Source organism: Macaca nemestrina, chromosome 5 (assembly GCF_043159975.1).
Source record: "Macaca nemestrina isolate mMacNem1 chromosome 5, mMacNem.hap1, whole genome shotgun sequence".
Taxonomy (NCBI): domain Eukaryota; kingdom Metazoa; phylum Chordata; class Mammalia; order Primates; family Cercopithecidae; genus Macaca; species Macaca nemestrina.
Genome location: NC_092129.1, coordinates 177927141 through 177947239, shown reverse-complemented (window position 1 = coordinate 177947239; position 20099 = coordinate 177927141). Strand labels below are relative to the sequence as shown.

The window sequence follows — 20099 nt, the reverse complement described above, 5'->3', positions numbered from 1 at the left end:
GATGTACTCACACACTAAAATGTCAAGGATAGTTTTCTTTAAATCAATAGAATAGCAAATTTTGTCATGTTGTCAGCCTACCCACACATAAGCACAGCTTAGCTTGGTCTTTACATAGACAAGATCCCTATATAAGAAAAGCTTAAAACAATAACAGTGCGTTCCTCTACTTGCTTTCTGAGGATACCCTACTTTGTAACGGAGTCGCTTTTAATAAACTATCTCTTCTCACTGCACTCTGTGACTCACCTTGAATTCCTTCCTGCATGAGATCCAAGAACACTCTCTTGGGGTCTGCATCGAGACCCCTTTTTCTATAACAATTATTTGCCAGAAAAGCCCAAACAAACCTTTATCTCCTCATTCACTTGGATGTCTATTCCACTTGTTAAACTGAGCTGAAGACACTGTCTCATATGTCTGTATAGCTTCCATAGAATGTCACAGTGTTTTGCATCCAGTTGGTACCTAATAAATGTCAATGGGGCTGAACTGAGCTCTCTGCAAATGTCAAGCCCCACTAAGGTCATCACAGAGATGTTAGAAGCTCTGGAATGAGATGCCCACAGCAATCCAGGTGTTCAATCCAAGCACCCCTCACAAGAAACAAACATTTTTATTTCTAAGCTTTTTCCTTCGGAGGGTGTTTTCCATTCTTATACAAACATATTTTAAGCTGAGCTCTGACTCCATCTACCTGCTGACTTCCTTTAAGAGTTCATTCTTAAAAGAGGATTGTCTCTAAGGAACACAGGAATATATCATGTCTTCAGCTGAGAAGGTAAATTTCATGATGTTAATTCATTTTTCCATTTGATTCATTTGTTTTTCCCAAGGCGCACCTTTCATGTTCAAAATAATCAATCTATTTCCAAATAGGCCCTGGAAGTATGAAAGTGACAGCATGATGTATGTAGCAGTGCTGGAAGTGTGGATACAGTTGCTTTGGAAAAGGAAGCAAAACTTGTGCTAACCATCTTAGGATGGAAAGGGAGTGTGCTGAGACCAAGAGGGAATAAGTCCCTGAATAACTCTTAGAAATACCAGGTAACCAACTGCAAAAACAGCATGCCACCACCAAAAAAGAAACAACCAAAAAGGCACAGAAATCATGGATGATAGCAACTAAGAAGAGAGAAACATAAGTATTCAAAAGCAAATTGTCTCTTTGAGGACGGCAGAAATGTGCCCTTTCCGTTGCTAAGTTGCCACTGACAGATTGCATACATATTTCCAGATGTTTCCTAAAGAGAGAGACCTTCCTGGCCATGTTTATTCCAGTTCAGACAAACTCAGGAAGGTTTGGGGGGAAGCTTTGTGAAGACAGGGATTGAGTTTTGTTTAACTTTGTATACCCAGCAGCTTGCATGATGTTTCGAACATAGTAGGTGCTCAATAAATATTTGGCAAATGGGAGCTAGGTATTGTTAAGGTGTCTTTTCTACCTTGAGTTTATTTCACTTTTCTTTAAATGCTTCCTACATCATTTAAAACCTCTTTTGGAGTAAAGGTAAGGTGTAATTTTGTGAGATATACATGAAACCAGCATTGTGCTAAGCTCTTTGAGTGAATCCGAAAGAAATCATCAGGTTGTCACCTGATGCTGACTACCTGGCCCCTGGCTTTAGGAAGTGCACCATTTAGATGGCTAACCAAGGCAGGAATGTGAACATGAGGACACCGTGTCTCAGGATGATGCCAGTGGCATTCAGAGGAAGTAAGAACATAACATGAAATTCAGAGAAAATATGGACAGCATTGAGATGGCAGAATTTCTCCCTAAGAATGGCTTATTTCTGTGAAAGAGGACTATGAAGCCCCCGCAATGAAATGTGTATCCATTTTAAATGTTCCTACAGCATGCCAGCCTTTTCCTGGGATTACTGGCCATGAGGAACAGTGTGGAAACCTAGAGGAGGAAGTGGCTAACAGTGTCCGTGGAAGTTGAAGAAGATTCCTTAGAGAATGTGGTTTTGGGATACAATCCATTTGTATCGCAAATCCATTTGGACAAGGTGGGGAAGAGTCTTCACAGCTGGGGGAATAACCAGCTGAGGGAATAAGGAAGGGACAGTGCATAAAGGGAATGGCAGGATACCTGTGGCAGAAGAAGCAGTTGACCCAGGCAGGGTAAAAAGCATAGGGACCTCCAATGCTGTGCAAAGGTATTTAGAGTATGTCCTAAGGAGGGGAAGGAGATGGGGCAGGAGCCATTGAAAAGTTTAAGAGGTCTGATGAGATTGCATTTTAGAAAGATCAGTCTGTCTGCAAGATGGAAAATGGTTTGAGAGGAACAAGAGTGGAGCAAGGAAACCAGTCAGAGAGTGCTGAAGTGCTCAAGGGAGGCATGATGGTGTCCTTGACTGACTCTCAGGGGAAGGTAACTGGAGGTGTGCCGGCGGAAGCAGGAAATAGAGGCAGTAGGCATTTGATGTTGGCATTGAGTAAGGGGGCAGAGCCATAGGCGACCCCAGGTTTTGTTCATTCTTCAAAGAGTTTTTCATTGCCTACAAGGTACCAGGCACTGCTTGTTTGTTTGTTTGTTTTTGTTTTTGTTTTGTTTTGTTTTGAGACAGTCTTTCTCTATTGCTCAGGCTGGAGTGCAGGGGCACAATCTTGGCTCATTGTAACCTCTGCCTTCCAGGTTCAAGCGATTCTCCTGCCTCAGCCTCCCAAGTAGCTGGGACTACAGGTGCCACCACGTCTGCTATTTTTTGAATTTTTAGTAGATACGGAGTTTTGCCATGTTAACCAGGCTGGTCTCAAACTCCTGACCTCAAGTGATCCACCCACCTTGGCCTCCCAACGTACTGGAATTACAGGTGTGAGCCACTGTGCCTGGCCCCAGGCACCGTTTTAAGTGAAATGCAGCCATGAACCAAACAGTCATTCCCTCTAACTGAAAGATTCCAGACTAAGCTTCAAACATGGGTGAACGTTCTGCTTTATGAGGAGTTAGCTCCAAAAGTTAAGACCTGGTGTTGTTAACTGCAATACAAATTTACTCCAGGAAGCTAGTTTTCTGGAAATTCCCTAACTCACACGTGTGTTGCCTTGTTTAAGAGAAGATAGGATATTTTTTGTCTTCAAGAAAAAATAACCAGCAGAAAATGTTCTACAATGTAGACAAAGTTGGTTACAGAGCGTAACATTACACTGCAGATTTGTTCACTATTGTTGCGGATTCAATTTCTAAGGACCAGGAGGAACAGGAGTCAGAGAATTTGGACTTGTGTTTCCTGTTGTCCATTCGGGAATAACAACCACTTATAGTCTGTCTCGGCGACTCCACCTATTGACTGACTGGCTGCTCTCAGACCTATTGCCTGCACTCCTAGAACCCTCTGTCAGGTTCCACAGGAAGCCATGTTCCGAGGCTCCTCTGCTTTCTGACTTCCAGGTAGGTTTGGCCAAAGAGGGGATTGGGAGCAGGAAGAGGGGAGATGTCAGGGTGTGTCTCCTGTGCGCTCTCTGTCTTGAGGTGAGAGTCTGAGTCGCCTCCATGGCTCCAGCACCTGCTGATGCTTTCTGGGTTCTGACAGGACCTCCTCCTCCATATGCCTCCAGCTCCTGGTGTGGTGGCAGTTTTCTACTGTTCCTAATTCCTGGGTTGCCTCACCAGGTTGCCTGTTTGGCTTCTTAGTCATTCGCTTTGTGTACACAATTGCCTCCATTAAGATCCCACTGCTTACAAGTCTAGAGCAGTTTCTATTTGCTCTCCTATCAGCTTTAAGGGTTATGTCCATTTTATATATGGGAAAACTGAGGCTCAGGTAACTTAAGTAACTAGCTCTAGGCTACATAGCTGTCAGTATGCAGAACAATCATTCGAACCCAGCTCGGCTTGGTCCAGAGCTGTGACTGGGGAGGCTAATGAACCCTCTCAGTGCATTTTCCATCTGTAAAATGGGCATTACAGAAGATGAGGATTAAACAATAGTGTGTGTGAAGGGCATTTCATAAACTGAACAGATTATTATTCACCTTATTATATGGTGTCTGATGGCTATAACAGCGAAGAAATCTTACTAAACTTATTTTTATTTCTGAACATAACCACACAGGTAGTGAATAAGGTGTGAGAACTAAAAGGAAAGTCTTATCCCCACTCCCCTCCCAACCAACTGTACAGACTCTTTCTTGGCTAAGGGGACCCCAGAGAAATCTTAAAAACTGAGTCGCAGCCATGATGGGGTGAGAGGTGGTACACACCTCATTATATTCCCTTTCCTTTTGCTGTTTAGACAAAATTGAACAGAATCAATATTAAAATAGAGATCATACGACTGACATTGTGGCAATAAAATATCTAATTATAAACAAGACCCAAGGCCATGCCAGGCAAGGGTTAAGTCACGAACCTCTGCATTTAAAGAATAAACTATGTCCTAACTGCCACAAAGTTTTTCTTTTTCTCTAGCAGCTAAGCAAGCCCTAGTCTCAAGATGAGCAATGTTGAAACAACTGCAGTTCACCCACCACCAGATGCTGACTGACCCACATTCCACCAGCCACAATTACATCTTTGATTGGATAAGAGATTGATTTCAGCATCATTCTCCTGGTAAGAGACTATCAACCATGGACTGGTTCTGGACGATTTACTGAAGCTGCACACTTCCATGCATTCCTGTCCCTGCTTCACCTTTTGATGTATGGGGCCTAACTTCAGTACATATAAATGTTAGGTCTCACCCTAAAGTGAATATGGGTCACATGTAACATCCATGTTTATTTAGTATACATACATTAAGTCCCTCTTCCATGTTTATTTAGTATGCATACATTAAGTCCCTCTTCATAAATGTTCATAGCTCCCCTTGTAACTTGTTGAATATGCATATTTGGCCAACAAGTTCAGCATAAATTCCTGTTCCATCTTCCTTTCCCTTGAAGTGCCCACTTTTCAGCCTCTGCCAGAGGTTGTGCTTCTCAGCCTGTCTGGATGGTCACTCTGCAGGCTGTAACCTTTTATAAGAAATAAAGACTCCTTTCCAAATGTATAAATTTGTGATTTTTCAATTAACAGGTAACTGTTGATGTGGAATGATTCCAGATTTTTTTCATCAACAGGTTATTTATTAAGCATCATTTAAGTGCCAGGCACTGTTCTAGGTACTGAGAATGCAGCAGTGTCAACACATAGAAGATTCATGGAGTGTAGAGTCTAGTGGGAGTATACGGACAATAAACAAATAAATATATGCTATGTCAAATGGAGACAAATGCTATGAAAAAATGACTAGAGCACCGTAAGGGGACAGAGAGGGACAGAGTTGGGGGTGCTAATTTGGAGACAGTGGCCAGAGGAGACCTTTGAGAAGAGACTTGAGAAAAGTGAGGGAATGAGCAGTGCAAATATGAGGGGATGGGTGTCATCAGTGCAAAGGCCCTGTGGGAGGTGGTACTTGGCATACTTGAGGAGGCCAATGTGCCTGAAGCAGAGGAATTGTGGGAGGTGAGGTACCTGAGCAGGGGAATTGGGGGAGATATGATGCCTGAAGCAGAGAGAATTGTGGGAGATGAGGCACCTGAGCAGAGGGAATTGTGGGAGATAAGATGCCTGGGGCAGAGAGAATTGTGGAAGATGAGCTGCCTGAACAGAGGGAATTGTGGGAGATAAGACACCTGGAGCAGAGGGAATTGTGGGAGGCAATGGTGCCCGAGCAGGGGAATTGTGGGAGATGAGAAAGTGCCTGGAGCAGAGGAAACCATGGGAGATGATGTCAGAGAGAGTCAGATCAAGCAGGGCTTTGTAGGACTTTGGATTTTGTTCGGATTGAGAAAAGCAGTCACTAGAAAAGAGGCATGATCTGCTTTAAGTTCTTTTAAAAAAAATCACTTTGGTTGTTCTGTGAAGACTGCAGGAGAGCAATCAGGATTACTATGAAGATCTCTTGACCTCCCAATATCCCCCTTTTGCTTGTTGGTAATGAAAATCCTACCAACTGAAGAGAAATTAGAGATGATCTGAAATGTTTATATCCCTGGGAAAAGCAATGTGTTTGCTTAAATTTGTTGCACTATGTACTTTTCCTAAAAGCTGGAACTGGGTGTTGGAAATAGGGAGGAAAGTGGAGGTTGGAAATAGGGAAAATTGCTCAGGGTACATGGTATAAAAAATGTGGCCACCAGAAGTACAAAGTTCATCTACATGACCATTGTTTCTAGGGCAGTTTCCAGACCTTCCTTGGCATGAGTTTAAACAAGACTGTTATCCTATCAATCCATGGAGGTTAAACTCTTCAAGATCTAGAGATGTGAGGGAGAAAAATAGGATGTTGGTGTTGCAATGTCTAATTTATTGTAGTTTGCCGGATTTCACAGTTATAAACCAAACTGCATACCCAGTTTTTTGCCCCATATGACCCCAACTGTTATGCAGTTCTTTCAACTGACAAAGAATGTTTTCATATTTCTTGGGTTTCTGACCCCTCGTGCTGGGGTCTGGAAGCCCAAGGGGTGGAGAGGGACTTGGTGGGGAGGCAAAATTTGAACTGAACATGAAGGTCACTGACCAGATGCCTTGCAGTTAGCAGCTTCGAGACCCATCTCTTTCATGTTCTCAGTCTGCTCAGAACACATACCATAAAGAATTCTCTCCTACAACAACTGAATTTCCCCCAGCAAATGGCAAGTCTATGGAGCCAAAGCACCATTTGCTCATTTGCTTGTGTTCCATCCATTACATGAGCAGGATGAGGATTCTAGGTTTTACAAGAAGGGCTCATTTCATTAAAATCATGGCAACTGACTTAAAAAATAAAGTGTCATTAGCCAACAAAGATAAAAAGTTTAGCTGAATATCTTCCAAACAAAACAGGCCAACTGATGACATTTTTGCTAAAACAGTCAATTTTAAGGATAATTATAAATCACTGGTAATTCTGAAAAAGTATTTGTTTGTCTTTGGAGTATATATGAATGCAATATATAAAAGCAAGAGTTAAATGAGTTTGTATTGCCAGAGATTAAAACAATTATTGGAAGAACAAAAATCAACATAGCAAACATTCTAAGGAGTATGGTGCAGTCAATCTAATATTAACCTACAAGTGGATATTTACAACACATACTCAATAAATATTAAACAGATGTTTACTAGTGCTTATGATGAGCAGAGTGATACTACTTAGTCTGGAGGAGATGGGGTGGTGAATGTGCTGAGATATGATACATTTCCTGTGCTCAATGGGTTTATAATTAAATATCCAAGTTTAGATTGTAATTTAATTCATAATACTAATGCCATGTGAGAATAACAGGGCAAGAGTAGTAGACTGTGGGGAAAGTCAATGACTTTATTAACTACACGACAACAAATATGGAATTCAAAGGATTGGCAGAAAGAAAGACACACATTTGCATTTTGTTTATTCGTATATATATTTATGTGTGGATGTTTATTTGCTTACTATAGAGGCTCATTGTTACTTCATAAGTTGATTACTGCTTACATTTAAAAGCATCACTTTAAAAAAACTGTATTCAAGCCTAGTTTTTTTGCAAGTGACATAGATAAACAACATAAGAGACCATGGATGCAGTTGAAACAGGGATGTAAAGAAACAGTATTGAGGTTGGACCATCCTTGCCTAGGGATGCCTTGTGGGAGAACACAGTTGTTCTTGACATCTTTTTAAGGCCTTGGAATATATTCAAATCTCCTCTCATTTCCTCTGGTCATGTGTTCTACAATGATTTGCCTTTAATAAAGGTCATTGATGAGTACCTCTTTATTTGTGGGCTTGAAGGGGTACAGTATCACCTTCCATAAATAACACCTAATTCCAGTGCTTTGGAAAGTGGCACAGTGGAATTTCGTCTAAAACATCTGCCACTACTCAAATTCCAGAGTGCTTTAAGCATGTTCCCTGGAGTTTCATACTGCTTGTGGAGTGGCTAGAGAATCCTCACTTTGGGGACTCATCTGGGCCAGCCTCCCTGGCAGCACCTGGTCACTGAACATCACATGGCTCCCCATGAAAACAGTCATTTGGCAACTCATTCTAAGGGAACTGGTCTCAGCTAACAGTTAATGGCAAGAGTCTAATAAATTCATTTTGCTAAAATGTTAACTAAGAAGAGTGCTAATACTTCTTTTTACCTCCGTGTTTATACTTTGTAGGAAATAATGCCTTCACATCTTAAATGAATAAATTGCCATAGTAGAATTTCATTCATTGCATAAAATTGGGAGAGAGCATGTTCTTTACTTCACATTCTGAAGACCTTGTCTTCTTGCTCAGGGGATTTTACAGTCTCAATGTAATTTCTTCTAAGACCTTTCCAGATCCCAGGCCCAGTGTCAGACCAGGTAGACCAGGACCAGCCATTGGATCCTGATTATTCTGGACCATTTAGAGCTGGAATAATCAGGATCCGAATTCCACTGATTCCTCCCTAAGGGATGACACTAGGTAGGAGGAGCTCAGTTAATATGTCATTACACCTTTTATATATCATTATACCTTATATCAAAATAATAAATATTTGTTGTTTTAAGACACTAAGATTATGATATTTTGTTAAAACAGCAACATAAAACTAACGCAAACACAAAGCACACTGTCGGCACATTGTGAAGACTCAGTAAATGACAAGCTCAAGGATAAAAAATGTATGGAGGACGGCCGGGTGCGGTGGCTCATGCCTGTAATCCCAGCACTTTGGGAGGCCGAGACGGGCAGATCACGAGGTCAGGAGATCAAGACCATCCTGGCTAACACAGTGAAACCCTGTCTCTACTAAAACTACAAAAAATTAGCTGGGCGTGGTGGTGGGTGCCTGTAGTCCCAGCTACTCGGGAGGTTGAGTCAGGAGAATGGCATGAATCCAGGAGGCAGAGCTTGCAGTGAGCCGAGATCACACCACTGTACTCCAGCCTGGGCGACAGAGCAAGACTCCGTCTCAGAAAAAAAAAGAAACGTGTGGAGGACAAGAGTCATGAATCCGGGGTCACCATAGGCAGGTGAAAAGAGTGATGAGTGAGATATACCTAGGTTGAATTGGGAAATACTGCAAGGAGGTAAAATAGTTACGAGCACACCTAGGACCTAGATCTTGGTTTCTAAATACTACTTTCTATTAAACTGAAGCAGAGTTCTTTGGAGAAATGGTTCTCCTTAGAGAAATGGTTCTTTTGAGGGTAGGTGCAGGGAAAATTCAAAATGGGCCTGAAACATCTTACTGTGCCAGACAATGAGGAAGTAAGGATACTGAAACTAGTTGGAATAGTTTCCAACTGGCAAAATCGAGGCTATTTGAAGCTATTTGAACATTGAGTTATTTAATGATAATAAAAGATTTAAATAACTTATTTAATTAAAGGAGAAAATCAGGATTCATCCTGGTATTAATCATTCATTCTATCGATAATAATTTTGGTAATAAATGGGATTTTATAGTCTCAAGATAATTTCTTATAAAGTACTTATTAACCATAAAAGGAACAAAGAGTAACTTTGCAGGGGCAACTCCAACAGTCGCCTCTGTGTTGGGCTCTGTGACGTTCTTCCCAACACACCTTCGGAAATGGCAGACAAGCTTATCCTCAGCTGCTGGGAGTGATGACAGAAAATAGTGCTTGGTGGTTCAGCCCTTCTTGGGAGTTGCCTTAGCAGAAGAAAACTGCCTCATCCAGGGTCACACCTCATTCCAGGGATGGCTCACATCCAGTGACTGATCACTATGGAGCAACAAAGCCCCATCCCTTTGTCCCCATCTCAGGAGAACTGTGAAGAGCCATCTCAGCTCCAGAGTTTCACAGAGGGTCAGCTGAGGCCTTTGGTGTGACTGCATTGCAGCCTGACTCCCCCACTGCCCAATACTGCTTCCTTCCATAGGAGTTGATCCCAACGGCACTCCCTCATCGACGGCTTGCATGCTAATTTCACAGTCTACTTCCTGGGTACTCAACCTTTGCCACCACCTTAATCGAGTGGTTAAGTTAACATCATCAGTAATGGGATCTGTAAAAGTTATGTGCAACCAGGTAGGAGGCACTGAGAAGAACACAGCATCATTTCTGCAATCTTCCTGTGAAAGATACGTGACTTGATTTTAACATCAAGTGAGGAAACGTCAGTCAAACCCAAATGGAGGGGCATTCTAAAAATTACTGCCTTGTAGTGTTCAAAAGTGTCAAATCATGAAAGTCAAAGCAAGATTATGAATCTGTTGCAAATTAAAGAAAACTAAAGACATGAGACATGACATCTAAGTATAACATGTTATCCTGGACTAGCTTCCCTTGCTAAAAGGGACATTATCAAACAAGTAGGAAAACTCAAATGTCTTCTAAAGATTAGATTACCATAAAATATCAGTGTTAATTTCCTTATTTTGATGGTTGCACAGAAGAATGTCTTTGCTCGTAGGAAGGACACACTAAAATATTCAGGGATGATGAGACATCAGATCGACAATTCTAATAATGGTTCTGGGAAAAAACAGTTCTTTGTATGGTTTGTCTTGTAAATTTTCTGTAAAGTGGAGTTCCTTTCAAAAATTTTTTAAACTTTTAAACAACAACAATATATGTACTCAATTTTTGTACAATTATGCTGTATATTCACATCCTTCCTTTTTTTTTTTTCCATCAGTGATGTAGGTTTTTAAATTTCTTAAGAGACACATTTTTGAACCAACTTTGTTTGGAGCATCAATATCGATTCTTCAAAATTACATGCTAAGGGATGCCTCCTGGTTGCCCTACCCTCGGCAACATCCTATCTCTAACAAAAGACGCAAGGTGGCCTTTCCCCTCAAGAAGCATCAGCTATAAGAGAAGATTAAACTAATTGGTGAGGAGCAGAACAGCAGTGAGGTGTTCCACACATTGCATAACAATGCAAATAAATCCAGAGGCTGGAGAAATCAACTTGCAAGGGGTTACTTAGTGAATCATTAAAGCAAGGATGATTGAGCACCACAAAGCCAGGTTTACCATCCCATATAAATCTAAGGGAAAAGAGGCAGAGAGCAAAAAGAGATTTGTTTCTAACTTCCAAAGATGATTACCTTATGCTTGTGCCTTCAGTAATTAGGACTGTGATTTTTTTTTTCCTGAAATTTTGTCTTGATGGCTATAAACACAAGAACTGTCTTTATGAATCATCTTTATTTTTAAAATTTGGCTAACACTCTACTCAAATGTCTTTGACATGTTTAAAGCAATTTGTTTCACAAATATGAAAGTTAGAAAAGGTTGAAATGATGGAAATGATGGAAGTGAAGTAATGGAGAGAGTGTGTCATTTTCTATCACTTAGAAATATGTTGCACAAATAGAAAAGCTGTTTGATGGAAAATGCCACTGCAGCTGTCTCCACTACTTCATTTCCGTCATTTTAGTCACAAAAACATAAGGTTTTCTTCCTCTTTTTGTAAAATTAATTGCTTTAATACCAAAGGCCCCTGTCCACCGTGGGCACTAACCAAGCAGTAACAGCAGACTGATTCCATAAGGGGAGCACATTCCTCATGGGCCTGCCTGATGGGCCTTTCCTGCCACTGCAAGCTCCTTACAACTCCAGAGCCTTGAAACTGAGTGGTGCCCAAACTCCAAATCAGCCGGAAACTTGATTCAGGAAAATATTCCCTTCTCACTAGAAGCTTGTGTGCATCAGCAGAACAACAAGCTCCTCGACTACCAAGAATGCCATCCTCCTTGCCTGGAGGGTATATACTTCCTAGCCCTCTTGGAATGCTCCCAATTCCTCAGGAGTCATCTCAAGACCTCCCTGCCCTTTTCTGAGATTTTACCCTTCAACTCTAACTGCTTTTCTTGCTCTTGACTGCCCAGAGTCCCTTCTGCCAGCCATGTCACACATTTCTGGAAGGCAACTGTATCAGTATAGCTCTTGATTACATAGTCTATGACTGTGTTCATTGTTTGTGGAATTCTTCTCACTCCAACTGCAGTAAGCTCTTTAAAGACAGAGATGTTCAAGAGTTTGAAACCAGCCTGGTCAACATGGTAAAACCCTATTTCTACTAAAAATAAAAAAAAATTAAAAAATAATAGCTGAGCATGCTGGTGGGTGCCTGTAATCCCAGCTACTCGGGAGGCTGAGGCAGGAGAATCACTTGAACCTGGGAGGCAGAGGTTGCAGTGAGCTGAGATTGCGCCATTGCACTCCAGCATGGGCACCAGAGTGATACTCCATCTCAGAAAGAAAAAAGACAGAGATGGGGTCTTTCATTCCTCTTAAACCCCCTATGGGGTGTCACAAAGTGCTGGACACAGCAGAGATTTCTGCATCAGAAATTCATTGAACCAGACATGGGACAAGATGTTATAGAGATCTGTAAACAGATTTGGACAGGAAATAGACAAGGAAGTTGAAGAAGCCAAAGCAAAACCTCCAACAGTGCAGAGAAGGAGCATTGCAATGGCTAAGCTAGGCTTTAGCCAGAGATGGGCAGCACATTTAGAACATCCAGCCCCAGCTTCCTGAAGGCTAAAGAAATACTCATGAACAGACACAAAAACTGTCAGACTCACCTCCCAAGGGTAACTCCCATTACTCCTCTGACAAATGAGTAAATACCTATGCTACGGTAGGTACCTAGTCAGGCATGAGTAGGGGAGGAGAAGGCTTCCCCCATTACACACACAACAGGAATGGCAGGCAACCATCAGGTGATGGTCAGGCAATTGTTAAACTGTCTCTCTAAAATAATAATTGGTCCCAGCCAGTGCCAGGGAAGGGCAGTCTCCCAATAAACAGAAATACCTGAAACTGGTGATCAGCAGCTTCCCAATAAGACCTCAGCAGTTGGCTGAGTGGGCTCACGCATGCGCGCTAAGAGTTAAAATGGCGGAATTTCACCAGTATGTGTTCTTCCTCTAGGGACGCTCAACTGGTAAGGAAAAAATGCCTCAAGTGACCAAGAGTACAACACTAGTAAATGCACTGTGCATGCTCCGCTTCTAAGCGCTAGCAGGCCACTGCATGTGCAGACAGCCCACGTAAGGGAAGAATCACAGGAGTGGGGACGCAAGACCCAGAAGTATGCCAACAGATAAAACCCGAAGTCAGCCAGGTACGGTGGCTCATGCCTGTCATCTCAGCACTTTCAGGCGCATCATTTGAGGTAAGGAGTTTGAGACCAGCTTGGTCAACATGGTGAAACCTCATCTCCACTAAAAATACAAAAATTAGCTGGGTGTTGTGGCAAGTGCCTGTAATCCCAGCTACTCGAGAGGCTGAGGCAGGAGAATCACTTGAGCCTGGGAAGTGGAGGTTGCAGTGAGCTGAGATCGCGTCACTTCTCTTCAACCTGGGTGACAGAGAAAGACTCTGTCTCAAAAAAACAAACAAAAGCCCTAAGTCAAGGTCAAACTGTGCACTGTCTTTCAAGTTACCCACTTGGCCCTTTTCCAAGTTTACTTTCCTTCCTTTCATTCCTGTTCTAAAGCTTTTGAATAAACTTGCACTCCTGCTCTAAAACTTGCCCCAGTCTCTCCTTCTGCCTTATAAGGAGGCAAGAATTGAGGTTGCTGTAGATCCATATGGATTCACGGCTGCTAACATACTTTGGTGCCGTGGGACTCCAATACATTTGCTGCCGCTAACACCTAGACATGCATCCACAGGACAGTGTGTATGTATGCATGAGAGACAGAGAGAGAGCAAGAGCAAGACAGAAACAGGCAGACCGAGATGGAAAGTAATAGAAATCCTAAGAAAGAAGAGAAAAGATCAGAAAAGAGGCTGAGATATTGAGAAGAAAGGGGGGTGAAGAGGGTAGCAAGAGAGAGGTATAGCTATTTATAGCCTGTCTTATGGTTTTCTGGCTCTAGCTGCTGTTATAGTAGCATTTTATGAAGGTTATCCTTCCTTAAGGAATACTGTAAGACTTTAACTTTCCTGTATAGTTGCAATATTGAAAATAAGGCTGGTAATTGGGTCATCTTATTAGGAAGCAACTGTCACGAAGCAGTTCAAAGAGCTTCCAGTTATTCCCTCATCCATCCTTACAACATGCTTCTGAAGTAACTGGAGGGCACAGATGAAGAATATTTAGTCCACCTGGATCCTTTCTTTTGTGGGCTTTAATTCCACTTGCATGCTCTCTTTTTATATTGGAGAGTCACGAGCAAGGTATCACAGTGGGCACATTTGTTTTCATTAAATATTTTTTCCCCACCTTTTTCACCCCTTGCTTCATACGCTGCAAAAATGTCTTAGAATTTATGTGGAAAATCCAGGGAATACCCACAGTCCATCCTCCCTGAGTTCAGATCAGTGCTTTCTGGTGGAGTACAGTTTCAATTATGTGGGTGCAAATGAGCCACATTTATAAATTCTTGTAAGTGAAAGAGGTCATCGTAACATAGAAGTGTGAAGACAGAGAGAAACAGACATGGGAGCAAAGGTGAAGGCAAATTAGGGGAATAGGAAAGAGAGGGGAGAAAGCAGAGGAGGCAGTCAGGGAGGAAGCCTTTGTGAATGTTCTGAGTGTTCTCATTCCAATACCCATGGCCCTTCATAAGTGCTCTGTGTGGCACCCTTGATGTGACAAAGACATGAGCGACTCTACTACCCTAAGGACCGTAAGCTTCACTCGGAAACTCCTGCTCTGTAGACATGATATGGGTGACAGGGCAGGGCTGAGGAAGCACATGGTAAGGTCTCCGACACCAAAATATGGATGGCTATCCCACCTACTTTGAGATTAAACTGTTTCTATCATTTCAACTAGAACTATGGGCAAATAATTCCAGGCAGAACTTGGCCTGTGGGTTGTCACAGCCCCTGTTTGACAAATGAAGCTGTCAGAATGGATGTGACAAGGACACTGGGTATTTTTGTTGGGAGGTTCAGTGATGGTTGTCTTTGCCATCAGGAAACAAAAGACACGAGAGCAGTGCCCTCCTGTTTGCTTTTGGAAGCATTTTCTTTGTGCGTGTGTAGATGTAGACAATCACTTATGGGGAATTTATTGGGATACAAAGTGAAGTTTTGATCTATGTATACATTGTAGAAAGATTCAATCAGCTAATTAACGTGCTTATTACCTTACATAGTTACCTTTCTTTTCTCTGTACATTGAAAAAAGAAAGGCAACTGTGGTGAAGACATTAAAAATCTATTCTTTTAGCAATTTTGAAATATACAATATATTATTTTAAACTGTGGTCACCAAGCCGTGCAGTAGATCACTAAAACTTTTTCTTTCAGTCTAACTGAGACTTTGTACCCATTGATCAACATCTTCTCTTTCCTCATTCTTTGCCCCCAAGCCCCAGCCTCTAGTAACCAACTTTCTACTCTGTTTCTGTGAGATTGACTTTTTCAGATTTCACATATAAATGGGATCATACAGTATTCGTCTTTCTGTGCCTGGTTTATTTCAGTTAGCATAGTGCTCTCCAGTTCTATCCTTGTTGAGAAGGCAGAATTTTCCTTCTTTAAGGGCTGTATAGTACTCCATTGTGTCTATATACCACATTTTCTTTATCCATTGGTTAGGTTACTTGCATATCTTGGTTATTGCGAGTAACAGTGAAATGAACATGAGACTACATACATCTTTTCAACATACTGATTTCAATTTTCTTTAGATACATACCCAGAAGTGGGATTGCTGAATCACATGGTAGTTCTATTGCTAGTTTTGTGAGGAGCCGCCACACGACTTTCCAAAATAGCTGCATTAATTCACATTCCCACCATTAGTGTATAGGGTTCTCTATTCCCTGCATTCTTGCCAAGGCTTGTTATCACTCTCTTTGGTAGTAACCATTCTAACAAGTATGAAGTGGCGCCTCATTGTGGTTTTAATTTGCATTTCCCTGATGATTAGAGGTGTTGAGCATTTTTGTGTAAGCCTATTGGCCATTTTGGTGTCTTCTTTTGAGAAATGTTTGCTCAGATCCTTTGCCCACAACCTGGGGTGAGTCACTTAATCCCTGTGAACATTGGTTTCCATATTTTTAATAAGTTTTATTTCTACCTTCCCTGCCTCCTGGTTTATTGTGAGAATAAAAATGTGGTTTCCTATACATGATCTCCTTTAACCCATAAATGGCTGTTTAAAATAAATATTATGGTCCCTATTTTCAGGTGAGGAAACAGTAACGTGATGGGGGGTGGGGTAAAGTGATTCTGTCACTGCTATCCATGGTGGAGGTCAGGTTCTTGCTGGGCACTGCCTGAGTCCAAGCCCCCTCCTTCCCCACCAAAAGGGCTTCATTTAGCCCTTTTATCACATGAGCTGTCGTCCCTGGCATGACCTACAGACGGCAGAGGGCCAGCCACTGGGGCATATTGTTAGTCCTCAGACCACAGAGTGTTACTTCACTACAGGTGAGTCTCATTTTACTATGCAAACACACACACACACACACACACACACATTTTACTACCTCTAGTTATAGAAGTAAAGATAAGTTCCTTTGGGGGAAAAAAGGAGGGGAAAAATCATGCACACTCATGCAGCATCCATTTATCCTATTACTTAGTGAGATTTTTTTTCCCCCTTGAGTCTCTTACTAATGTCCCGGACAAAATCTTGGTCCTCCCATTTATCTTCCACACTTCTGCTATAGTAATCTAAAAAGTAGGAAAAAATCAGATATTAATACTCTGTCTAAAATATTACTACAGGGGCTTCTGGCTGTGTATAGAATTACATCTAAACTTCTTATCAAGTCATACAAAGACATCAGTGTGCTTCCAGAATGTCATGCTCCACTGAACTCTTCTTTTTTTTTTTTCTAGAATGTATACATTTTCCATTCCCCTGGGTCAATTTCTATTCATTTTTTGAGACCCACCTCAAATAGCACTTTGTGGGGGATTCTTTCAACTATTCTTGCCATCAGTCGCTCCCTCCAAGGTGGCTTCTAAGCATTTGTTCAAAAGGCTGGCACTGAACACAGCCTTTCCTACTCAGACTGTCCCCTCTGGACAACAAATACTCTGGAGGCAAGGGATGAATGTATCTTACTACTCTAATCCCAATATGATGCTTTTCACATACAAAGTATTCAATAAGAGTTTAATAAGCACATTCAAAAAGAAAATAAATAGGCTTTATGCTTAAAAGAAGCCAAATAAATATCTGAGAAATAAATATAAGAACATACTCAACAATTATTTTTGAAAAGTTACTAAAAATGAATGCCAAATTGATAGTTAGTTCAATGTTTGCACAAAATCTTAAGTGTCAAAAAGAAAAAAATGGATATAAAGTTATCACAACACATAGACTATGAATCTGTTCAAGATCTGCCGTCCACCTGCCTCAGTGTTCTATAGAGGTAATATGCATCTATAGTCCAGCATTTCCTGGAATGAGTTCTGCACTTTATTAGATGGTATTATAAAAATAAAAATGTGTTAGGATAGTGTTTATAGTAGAACAATTTTGGGAATTGTTGGGCTAAACAAGATTCATTTTTTGGCTGCTTGTCTACTCACAGCCTTTTATATATGAATGTGCCTTGGGCCTCTATGAGAAGAGACACAAAACACAGCATGATCCAAATGTATTTGACGATGGAACTTTTTTCCCCCCAAGGAGCATCTCACATGACAGGTGTTCATAGAGAACACTCTCTGGGAAACACTGTCCTACTTTCTTAGATGCCATTATTAGTCACTTCACAGAGATGCTTAAAAATAAACACGTTGATCATCAATGCAGAAACCCATAGGAGCAAAAGTCTGAAATGACATTCTATATAAATGTTGCTTCAAAATGATGAAATAGGCTGTCTATTTTCACCAAAATGCAGCATAAAATAGTTGAAAGAGTATAGGCTAAGAAATAGTTCTCTATACGTTACAAGCTGCATAATTTGGGGCAAGACATTTCTCAATAGAGAAACTATGTTATGTACGTGAAAATCACACATCAGCATGATGATTTCACCTGGACTTTCTGAAACAAAAATCCATGGGAAGACATAGTCTTAAAGGATATGGATGATGTTTTCAGATAGAAGGGTACTCCTCTGCCCGCCAAGACCCTGCAGCACCTGCTCACCACCTGCGTCTTTAAATAACTTGAGACTGTCAGATATGAGATTTAGTTCATACTTCTCCACCTACGGCAGTCATACTCTCCCTCACCTCTTTCTTGACAACCTTGGAAGATGAGGGACTTTTCTTCCTACTCAGCCCCTCACCCATGCCCCTGTCCTCTATGCTTCTACCTCCTCCAGGATTCTCCTCCAGTCCCTCCTGAATCTTCAGAATTCTTCTTTCCTCTCTGCCTGCTACATCTTCCAGTCCCTCCAATCCTGAAACAAATACCAAAATCAAAACATCCCTCTTCTCACCCGCATTCCTCTCTAGCTACTATCCAAATTTTCTTTTCCTCTCCTTCAAATTTCTTTAAAGATTCATCCAAATTGACTACATCAATTTCTTCATATCTCCTTGACTTTTAGACCATTAAAATTTGGAATCTCCCCGAGTTCAACCAGTGTCCCATTAACTATTGACTCCAGTGGGAAATTCCTATCTCACTGTATCTCCTAGTTATATTTAATAACATTGGTCATGCTTTCCTCTTAAAACACGCAACTCTTCTGGATTTAGTGACACGGCATTCCCCTTATTTTCCTTCTGTTTATCTGCTCATTTGGTCTTTGTCTCCTCCAAGGGCTCTAGTTTCTGAAGGGGTGCCTTAGAAGTTGTTTTCCCCAGGGCTTAAGCCTCAGTCCACTGCTGGCTTAATTTACCTTTTTCTGAGTGAGCTTGCCCACGTGTGTATGACATCCAAATTATCACCTGTCCAACCCAAACCTCCTCCCTAAGCTTCAGACTCATATTATCTATTGGACAGGCTTACCTGAAAGTCCCTCAAGTAATTCACACTCACCAATTCAAACAGAATCACAATCGTACCTCCACCATCTCCTTGGTGGAGGCTCCCTTGGTGGAGGTAGTAAGCATTGTAAGTAGAAGAGGCTGCTTGGGTCTGAATTGAGGTCCGAACACACTTTCCAGGTGTGACCTGGGGTAAATTACTTAATCTTTTCAACCCTTATCTTATGGGAAAAATAGAGATGGCCATAGTCCAATGCCCAGAGGGCTGCTTGAACAATTAAATGGGAGGCACACAGCACCTCTGGACAGCACCAATGCCAGTGAGTCATCAATGAAGCTACTATCACTATTATCATTTTCCACACTTGATTTTTTCCCTCTGGAATTCCAGGCATTCTTTATCTCATTTGGAAGTGCTAGCATCTGTCATCATAGTCACATGAGCCAGCCACCTGGAAGTTGACCTTGACCCTCCTCCCTTTCACCCCTCACAGACTACCCAACACAAGTCCTCCTAAATATTTCTCAAACCCTATCACTCCTGTCCATGTCTACAACTGCAGCCGTAACCCAGGCTCTCATCCTCTGCTCTGATCATCTCCTCTCCAGTCTTGAATTGCCCCGATTCCTTGAAGTGGGCTAGAGCAAGCTATCTCAAATGAGAAGCATCCATGTCACTCCCACCCTGAAAAACACATCAGCATCCAACACCCCAGCTAGCTTTCGATAAACGCTACTCAAGAAATAAGTGAAATAAAGATATTAAAGTGTTGCTGATGACATTTCCATGTTTTATGGGTTTTGTGATGCAGAACATGTGCAATTGACCCAGTCCTAGAAATGCTTGAGTGGGTGATGAACAACCCGCCTCAATGCTGCCAGCATTAGGACTGCACTTTTATACTCACAGGATGGCCCAGCTAGGGGGGTGCCCAGCACACACGACTGCGGGTCCACAGCACCCACTTTCAGCTCTCCCCCGGCCCTCTCCTCTGAAGAGACTGGAAAAAGGGAATACTTTCACAGCTTCCCTTGCAGCGAAGGGTAGCAAATGAGACATAAATGGATGCCAGAAGTGCCTGGGAAAGCTTTTGTTTTCCTGATAAGTGGGGTAGGTCTTGCTAATGCCATCCTTCTCCTCATCTTTCTGCTGTAACCAGAAATGTGAAGCTTGAATCTGTGGGGGCCATCACAGAATTGAGGGAAAGGTCAGGAGAATCTCCAAAGTGCTGACCTGGACACCCCCAGGTTCCCGTGGTTGAACCCCAGGGAGAAAGAAACTTGCTCACGGACCCTATTGTCACTTCGG

At 41.8% G+C, this 20099-nt stretch overlaps 1 protein-coding gene across 2 annotated transcripts in view; it reads right to left on the bottom strand.

Moving 5' to 3' along the window:
- LOC105487365 (coagulation factor XIII A chain) overlaps positions 1 to 20099 on the bottom strand; it is a 154622-nt gene that overhangs the window by 113312 nt on the left and 21211 nt on the right. The window contains exon 1 of one of the 2 annotated variants that reach the window (XM_011750819.3): positions 12740 to 12882. The exons of the other annotated variant lie outside the window; for it this stretch is intronic. The gene's annotated coding sequence lies outside the window, so the exon portion shown is untranslated. Of the gene's footprint in view, positions 1 to 12739; positions 12883 to 20099 lie in introns of those variants that run through there. 2 annotated transcript variants of the gene reach the window in all.